This window comes from Pseudophryne corroboree, unplaced genomic scaffold, assembly GCF_028390025.1.
Source record: "Pseudophryne corroboree isolate aPseCor3 unplaced genomic scaffold, aPseCor3.hap2 scaffold_983, whole genome shotgun sequence".
NCBI lineage: Eukaryota > Metazoa > Chordata > Amphibia > Anura > Myobatrachidae > Pseudophryne > Pseudophryne corroboree.
The window spans coordinates 66639-75000 of NW_026970563.1; the positions used below are offsets into that span (position 1 = coordinate 66639).

Genomic DNA, 8362 nt, shown 5'->3' on the forward strand with positions numbered 1-8362 from the left:
AAACCAATAATTGAAATCTGTAACCACACCCCACCCCCTCAAATGCCAGGCAATAAATTACCTTAAAAACAACAACCAGGCATTCCACAAAGATTAAACTGGGTCTATATCATTCAAAACTTTAAAAAAGTACTTCAAAATCACATACTATGCAATAATGTTTCAATTTGCATTACCCAGCAGAATTAGCTTTGCATATATAGATATAGTGCAGCAGAATATATTGGTGGTTGTAGTCAATTGTAATTACCTGTAGGTGACAAGAAGAGAAGAAACGTCAATTCACAATTGATATCAGTTGAAGATAAATTAATGCTGATTGAACACTGCTGTTATGTGTCAATTTTATCACGCTTTGTTAAAAATGCACGCTTAGATCAATAAATGCACAGCCAAACGGCTTTGCACAGCCTACACCATTGGACTTAAGTAGAAGATATTACAAGTGAAACCAATAATTGAAATCTGTAACCACACCCCACCCCCTCAAATGCCAGGCAATAAATTACCTTAAAAACAACAACCAGGCATTCCACAAAGATTAAACTGGGTCTATATCATTCAAAACTTTAAAAAAGTACTTCAAAATCACATATTATGCAATAATGTTTCAATTTGCATAACCCAGCAAAATTAGCTTTGCATATATAGATATAGTGCAGCAGAATATATTGGTGGTTGTAGTCAATTGTAATTAACTGTAGGTGACAAGAAGAGAAGAAACGTCAATTCACAATCGATATCAGCTGAAGATAAAATAACGCTGATTGAACGCTGCTGTTATGTGTCAATTTTATCACGCTTTGATAAAAATGCACGCTTAGATCAATAAATGCACAGCCAAACGGCTTTGCACAGCCTACACCATTGGACTTAAGTAGAAGACTATTACAAGTGAAACCAATAATTGAAATCTGTAACCACACCCCACCCCCTCAAATGCCAGGCAATAAATTACCTTAAAAACAACAACCAGGCATTCCACAAAGATTAAACTGGGTCTATATCATTCAAAACTTTAAAAAAGTACTTCAAAATCACATACTATGCAATAATGTTTCAATTTGCATTACCCAGCAGAATTAGCTTTGCATATATAGATATAGTGCAGCAGAATATATTGGTGGTTGTAGTCAATTGTAATTAACTGTAGGTGACAAGAAGAGAAGAAACGTCAATTCACAATCGATATCAGCTGAAGATAAATTAACGCTGATTGAACGCTGCTGTTATGTGTCAATTTTATCACGCTTTGATAAAAATGCACGCTTGGATCAATAAATGCACAGCCAAACGGCTTTGCACAGCCTACACCATTGGACTTAAGTAGAAGACTATTACAAGTAAAACCAATAATTGAAATCTGTAACCAAACCCCCCCCCACCTCAAATGCCAGGCAATAAATTACCTTAAAAACAACAACCAGGCATTCCACAAAGATTAAACTGGGTCTTTATCATTCAAAACTTTAAAAAAGTACTTAAAAATCACATACTATGCAATAATGTTTCAATTTGCATTACCCAGCAGAATTAGCTTTGCATATATAGATATAGTGCAGCAGAATATATTGGTGGTTGTAGTCAATTGTAATTACTCAGCAGAATTAGCTTTGCATATATAGATATAGTGCAGCAGAATATATTGGTGGTTGTAGTCAATTGTAATTACCCAGCAGAATTAGCTTTGCAAATATAGATATAGTGCAGCAGAATATATTGGTGGTTGTAGTCAATTGTAATTACCCAGCAGAATTAGCTTTGCATATATATAGTGCAGCAGAATATATTGGTGGTTGTAGTAAATTGTAATTACCCAGCAGCAGCTCTACTGCACTCAACATCACCAGTGCTCACAATATATATAATGCTATATACTATGCCATAGTGGTGCTTACTATATAACACCTCCTACTGCGTTCCCCCTGGCAATGAGCATGACACCCAGAGAGTGAAACCCCTGGCAATGAGCATGACACCCAGCACGTGAAACTCTTGGCGTTGAGCAGTTTTTGTAAAAGTAATTAGAAGCTTTACTGTAGGGCATAGTGTATCACAGATATTGTGGTGTGTGACATAATATGTTCCAAAGGGCATTAATGTGTGGGGCTTAACATGGTGGAAATTACTGTACTTTTTTCCCTGTGGTGGCCGAGGTCTGTTGGTGCAGGGTCAAGAACTAGGGTGTAAGGTAGTCTTTGCCTGCAAGGCTACGCTCATTTTATGGAGACCATACCCATACATTTAAGTGTGGCATATACCTGCGCTTGCTCGCGGGGTGAGAACATCTCCCTAATTGAATTCAGCGATATGAATAGAGGTTGTGCAGCAGCCACAGAAAGGGTTAATCTCTGCAGCTTGTCACTAAATTACATTGTTGCAATTTTAGCTGGGAGCTGCAATAATTACTCTAATACATAACACAGCCAACACTTCTATATTCACACAATATACTGCATGGTGAATATAGAAGTGGTGCTTGCTAAACAGCACCTCCTACTGCATTCCACATCACCGCTGGTCACACTCATATCAGGCCCATAATGCTGTATACTATGCCATAGTGGTGCTTACTATATAACACCAGGTGCTGTGCAGTGGTCAAAACACACTAACTGGTCCCATGCTGTTGTTGAACTAAAGGCCTATACACACGATGAGATTCGGTCTATGCTAATAGGTTTAAAAAGGTTACATTACCTGCCAGGTGAGAAACTATGATCATGTAGGTGCTTCTCCCAGGGCAAGGCTCACCCATTGCACTCTGGGTGTGCTGCCCCTGTGATTTCCCCAAATGTGGGAAACTTGACTGCATAATTTGTGTTTCCCCTGGTCGTCTCTCGTATAATTCAGATCTCTTTGTCTCAGGTCTCTCTCCAGCCTAGTTTGCTGTCTGTTTCCACTTCTCTTTTCTTGAGCCGCTCCCTTCTATGCCCTTGCGCACTATCCTGACTTCTCCCGTCTGCTTACTTTGTGCCTTCCAACACACAATGCAAACTACAGGTAGTGCTGCAGGGCCCACACCCTTTTACTTGCCTCACAGAGCAGCTCTGGAGCTGTTACAGTACCCAGCTGCTGCAAGAAATCAGCTTGAATGCTTCAGGGGCTGGGGCATTGCCAACATGAGCCCCACACCGAAGGAGGGTGGAGATGTTTAATGTGAACTAAGGGTCACCCAAGCGCCGCAAAAGGCCGCCATGCCCTGCACGCCCCTTTTCTCTTTTCATATGCAGACGAGGGTTGAAGCCAACTTTGACCCACTGCTTGGATGGCATTACCATATGCAAATCAATCTGCTGCAGGCCTTCCCCCAGGAATGCTTGCACTAGTTGTTGCATTTGGTTTGTTGTTTGGGGGTGCTTCAGTATTATGCAGCCTTCTGCCCTCCCATGTTCATCTGAAAATATGTGTTCTCCCTGCAGTTGTTGTCCCCAGATGAGAGTTCCCTTGTGCTGCCTCAGTTGAATCTCCTTTACTTGACAGAGATGTGCCTGAGCAGCGGCCCTCCCCAGCCCTATCCCAAATCATACTTATTTTGCATAGGAGATACCATGGTCATGAAGATTGTTCTCCCAGGGTGAGGTTCATTCATTGCATTCTGGGTATGCTGACCCCTGTGATTTCCCCAAATGTGGGAAACTCGACTGCATTATTTGTGGTAGTGGGGGACTGTGTTTGTGCTTTCCTCTGCTCAGCTCTGGTAAAAGTCAGATTTCTTTGTCTCAGATCTTCCTCTAGCCTTGTTCTTCTTTCGAGAGTTCCCTTGTGCTGCCTCAGTTGGATCTCCTTCACTTGACAGGGGGGTGCCCGAGCAGCGACCCTCCCCAGCTCTAGCCCAACTCCTACTTACCTGCCAGGTGAGATACTATGATCAGGAAGGTGCTTCTCCCAGGGCAAGGCTCACCCATTGCACTCTGGGTGTGCTGCTCCTGCGATTTCCCCAAATGTGGGAAACTTGACTGCATAATTTGTGTTTCCTCTGGTCGGCTCTCGTATAATTCAGATCTCTTTGTCCCAGGTCTTTCTCCAGCCTAGTTTGCTGTCTGTTTCCACTTCTCTTTTCTTGAGCCGCTCCCTTCTATGCCCTTGCGCACTATCCTGACCTCTCCCGTCTGCTTACTTTGTGCCTTCCAATGCACAATGCATACTACAGGTAGTGCTGCAGGGCCCACACCCTTTTACATGCTTTACAGAACAGCTCTGGAGCTGTTACAGTGCCCAGCTGCTGCAAGAAATCATCTTGAATGCTTCAGGGGCTGGGGAATAGCCAACATGAGCCCCACACCGAAGGAGGGTGGAGATGTTTAATGCGAATTAAGGGTCATCCAAGCGCCACAAAAGGACGCCATGTCCTGCACATCCCTTTTTTCTTTTCATATGCAGACGAGGGTTGAAGCCAACTTTGACCCACTGCTTGGATGACATCACCATATGCAAATCCATCTGCTGCAGGCCTTCCCCCAGGAATGCTTGTACTAGTTGTTGCATTTGGTTTGTTGTTTGGGGGTGCTTCAGTATTAGGCAGCCTTCTGCCCTCCCATGTTCATCTGAAAATATGTGTTCTCCCAGCAGTTGTTGTCCCCAGATGAGAGTTCCCTTGTGCTGCCTCAGTTGAATCGCCTTTACTTGACAGAGATGTGCCTGAGCAGCGGCCCTCCCCAGCCCTATCCCAAATCATACTTATTTTGCATAGGAGATATCATGGTCATGAAGATTGTTCTCCCAGGGTGAGGTTCATTCATTGCATTCTGGGTATGATGACCCCTGTGATTTCCCCAAATGTGGGAAACTCGACTGCATTATTTGTGGTAGAGGGGGACTGTGTTTGTGCTTTCCTCTGGTCAGCTCTGGTAAAAGTCAGATTTCTTTGTCTCAGATCTTCCTCTAGCCTTGTTCTTCTTTCGAGAGTTCCCTTGTGCTGCCTCAGTTGGATCTCCTTCACTTGACAGGGGGGTGCCCGAGCAGCGACCCTCCCCAGCTCTAGCTCAACTCCTACTTACCTGCCAGGTGAGAAACTATGATCAGGAAGGTGCTTCTCCCAGGGCAAGGCTCACCCATTGCACTCTGGGTGTGCTGCCCCTGTGATTTCCCCAAATGTGGGAAACTTGACTGCATTATTTGTGGTAGTGGGGGACTGTGTTTGTGCTTTCTTCTGGTCAACTCTGGTAAAAATCAGATTTCTTTGTCTCAGATCTTCCTCTAGCCTTGTTCCTCTTTCGAGAGTTCCCTTGTGCTGCCTCAGTTGGATCTCCTTCACTTGACAGGGGGGTACCCGAGCAGCGACCCTCCCCAGCTCTAGCCCAACTCCTACTTACCTGCCAGGTGAGATACTATGATCATGTAGGTGCTTCTCCCAGGGCAAGGCTCACCCATTGCACTCTGGGTGTGCTGCCCCTGTGATTTCCCCAAATGTGGGAAACTTGACTGCATAATTTGTGTTTCCCCTGGCCGTCTCTCGTATAATTCAGATCTCTTTGTCTCAGGTCTCTCTCCAGCCTAGTTTGCTGTCTGTTTCCACTTCTCTTTTCTTGAGCCGCTCCCTTCTATGCCCTTGCGCACTATCCTGACTTCTCCCGTCTGCTTACTTTGTTCCTTCCAACACACAATGCAAACTACAGGTAGTGCTGCAGGGCCCACACCCTTTTACTTGCCTCACAGAGCAGCTCTGGAGCTGTTACAGTACCCAGCTGCTGCAAGAAATCAGCTTGAATGCTTCAGGGGCTGGGGCATTGCCAACATGAGCCCCACACCGAAGGAGGGTGGGGGTGTTTAATGCGAACTAAGGGTCATCTTGAACTTGAACCGTTTTATATACGTGTTCAAAGATTTAAAATGGGTCTCACCGAACCGTCCGGTTTCGGTACCACAAACATTGTGGAATAGTAACCCCTTCCTTGTTGAAGGAGGGGTACCTTGACTATCACCTGCTGCAAATACAGCTTGTGAATTTGCCTCTATCACAGCCTCCCTGTCCAAGGGAGATGTTGGCAAGGCAGATTTTAGGAAACGGCGAGGGGGAGACGTCTCGAATTCCAGCTTGAATCCCTGAGACACTACTTGTAGAATCCAGGGATCCACCTGTGAGCAAGCCCACTGATTGCTGAAGCACTTGAGACGGGCCCCCACCGCACCTGGCTCCACCAGTGGAGCCCCAGCGTCATGCTGTGGACTTAGCGGAAGCGGGGGAGGACTTTTGTTCCTGGGAACTGGCTGTATATATATATATATATGCACACACACTCATGTATATACATGTATACACAAATACACGTATGTACATGTTTATGTATGTATAATACACTGAGTACATTATATTTATGAATTAATTGCTTCCCGATTCTGCAGCAGCATCATCAGCACCATCAGTGTTACTCACAGTCACTTCACACTGACTGCTGCACAACACATCACTTAATTTCCGGGCCGCCCGCCACCTGGTGAAGAGACATGGGAGATGAAGGACCAGCAGTGCCACGTTGAGCGGAAGTATTGTGATTTAGTTACCCACACACTCCTTGTGACACCTGCTCCCCGTCTGCCCTCCCACCCGCCGCCTGCCATCCGGAACCCGCACTGACAAGTAAGTCTCAGCAGAATGTGTCTGCCGGCGGCTCCCAGTCCCCCCTAGAGGAACACTGCCAGTGGTGTGGCAGCCGCGGCACACTAGGACTGAGAGACCGCAGCGGGAGGAAAGCACGGGTGGGCGGGAGGAGAGCATAGGCGGACATCACCACGTCACATTGCAAGGTGACACCAGTCCCCCCAGTGAGGCCGCCGACGAATGCACTCAGCATAGTATTAGCAGCAGGCAGAGGGGGGGCGGGCGCAGCGGTGGTGGGAGGTACGGAAATGAGCTACAGGCTAGGCTCCACCGATCACACACTCAGCGATCACTGTGCCACAGCAAGCGTATCGTGCAGCGGTGCTGGACATTAGGGAGTGCCTGTGCGCACCAGGCACCCCCTGTACGCACGCCTATGCGCTACCACCCCCCATATGCCACACTACATCACTATGCTATAGCCCTCCCATATGCTGCACTTCATAGTTACACTATACCCCCCATACAACATACTACATCACCACAGTACACTACTCACAATAAAATTAAAACATCCCAGTTCCTCATTCTTAATGAGCTCACGTGAGTTCTCTCCCCAACGGAGCTCCAGACCAAGTAACAATGAAGACACCAGCAGCGTGTAGGGGGCAGGCCTGGTCCACTTGTCAGGAGAGAGCAGTCACTGGAGGGTAAGAAGGGGACGGGGCCTAGTCCTACAGACGGGAGAGAGCACAGACAGGAGAGAGCAAGGTACAGGGGTAGAAGGGGACGGCTGATGTGAAGAAGGGGGCGGGGCCTATTCTTGCATCCTTTCAAAATTCGACTTTTTAAAATTCGACATTTGACAAATTCGATTTTCTGCAATGGTACAAATGCGGCAATTCAACAAAAGTATATTCAATTGAAGTTTGTAAATTCGACAACAGTGCTTTTAAACAGTAAATTCGTCATTTTCAATCCGCCACACTTTGCAGGCGGAATCTAATAAAAAATAATATTTTTTTGGGGTAATAGCATATCTATTTATATTAGAAGGGATTAGGTACTTGGTTTGTCTTTTTTGGAGGCACAAGTATTATTTATATATTTTTTAAAAGATTATTATTATTATTATTTTTTTTTTTTTAAATGGAATGTGAAAAACCCGGAAAAGAAAAATTGCGTGGGGTCCCCCCTCCAAAGCATAACCAGCCTCGGGCTCTTCGATCCGGTCCTGGTTCTAAAAATCCGGGGGAAAAACGGACAGGGGATCCCCCGTATTTTTAAAACCAGCTCCGGGCTCTGCGCCTGGTGCTGGTGCAAAAAATACGGGGGACAAAAAGAGTAGGGTCCCCCATTATTTTTACACCAGCATCGGGCTCCACTAGCTGGACAGATAGTGCCACAGCCGGGGGTCACTTTTATACAGTGCCCTGCGGCCGTGGCATTAAATATCCAACTAGTCACCCCTGGCCGGGGTACCCTGGGGGAGTGGGGACCCCTTCAATCAAGGGGTCCCCCCCCAGCCACCCAAGGGCCAGGGGTGAAGCCCAAGGCTGTCCCCCCATCCAAGGGCTGCGGATGGGAGGGTGATAGCCTTGAGAAAATTGAAAGAATATTGTTTTTTCCAGTAGTACTACAAGTCCCAGCAAGCCTCCCCCGCAATCTGGTACTTTGAGAACCACAAGTACCAGCATGCGGGAGAAAAACGTGCCCGCTGGTACCTGTAGTTCTACTGGGGGAAAAATACCCAAATAAAAACAGGACACAGACACCGTGAAAGTATAACTTTATTTCACACCTGCCGACACACACATACTT

General features: G+C 46.1%; 5 non-coding genes and 1 pseudogene across 5 annotated transcripts; all 6 read left to right on the plus strand.

Annotated features, from left to right (window-relative positions):
- Positions 1–2691: 2691 nt before the first annotated feature.
- On the plus strand, positions 2692–2855 carry LOC135048886 (U1 spliceosomal RNA). Its single transcript, XR_010240678.1, has one exon. It is a non-coding gene; the product is annotated as a U1 spliceosomal RNA (small nuclear RNA).
- Positions 2856–3526: 671 nt separating this feature from the next.
- On the plus strand, positions 3527–3690 carry LOC135048887 (U1 spliceosomal RNA). Its single transcript, XR_010240679.1, has one exon. It is a non-coding gene; the product is annotated as a U1 spliceosomal RNA (small nuclear RNA).
- Positions 3691–3842: 152 nt separating this feature from the next.
- On the plus strand, positions 3843–4005 carry LOC135048878 (U1 spliceosomal RNA). The gene has a single exon (XR_010240672.1). It is a non-coding gene; the product is annotated as a U1 spliceosomal RNA (small nuclear RNA).
- A 671-nt stretch (positions 4006–4676) lies between these two features.
- On the plus strand, positions 4677–4840 carry LOC135048876 (U1 spliceosomal RNA). Its single transcript, XR_010240670.1, has one exon. It is a non-coding gene; the product is annotated as a U1 spliceosomal RNA (small nuclear RNA).
- A 152-nt stretch (positions 4841–4992) lies between these two features.
- On the plus strand, positions 4993–5155 carry LOC135048874 (U1 spliceosomal RNA). Its single transcript, XR_010240668.1, has one exon. It is a non-coding gene; the product is annotated as a U1 spliceosomal RNA (small nuclear RNA).
- A 152-nt stretch (positions 5156–5307) lies between these two features.
- Positions 5308–5449, plus strand: LOC135048884 (U1 spliceosomal RNA; annotated as a pseudogene).
- The last annotated feature ends 2913 nt before the right edge of the window (positions 5450–8362 follow it).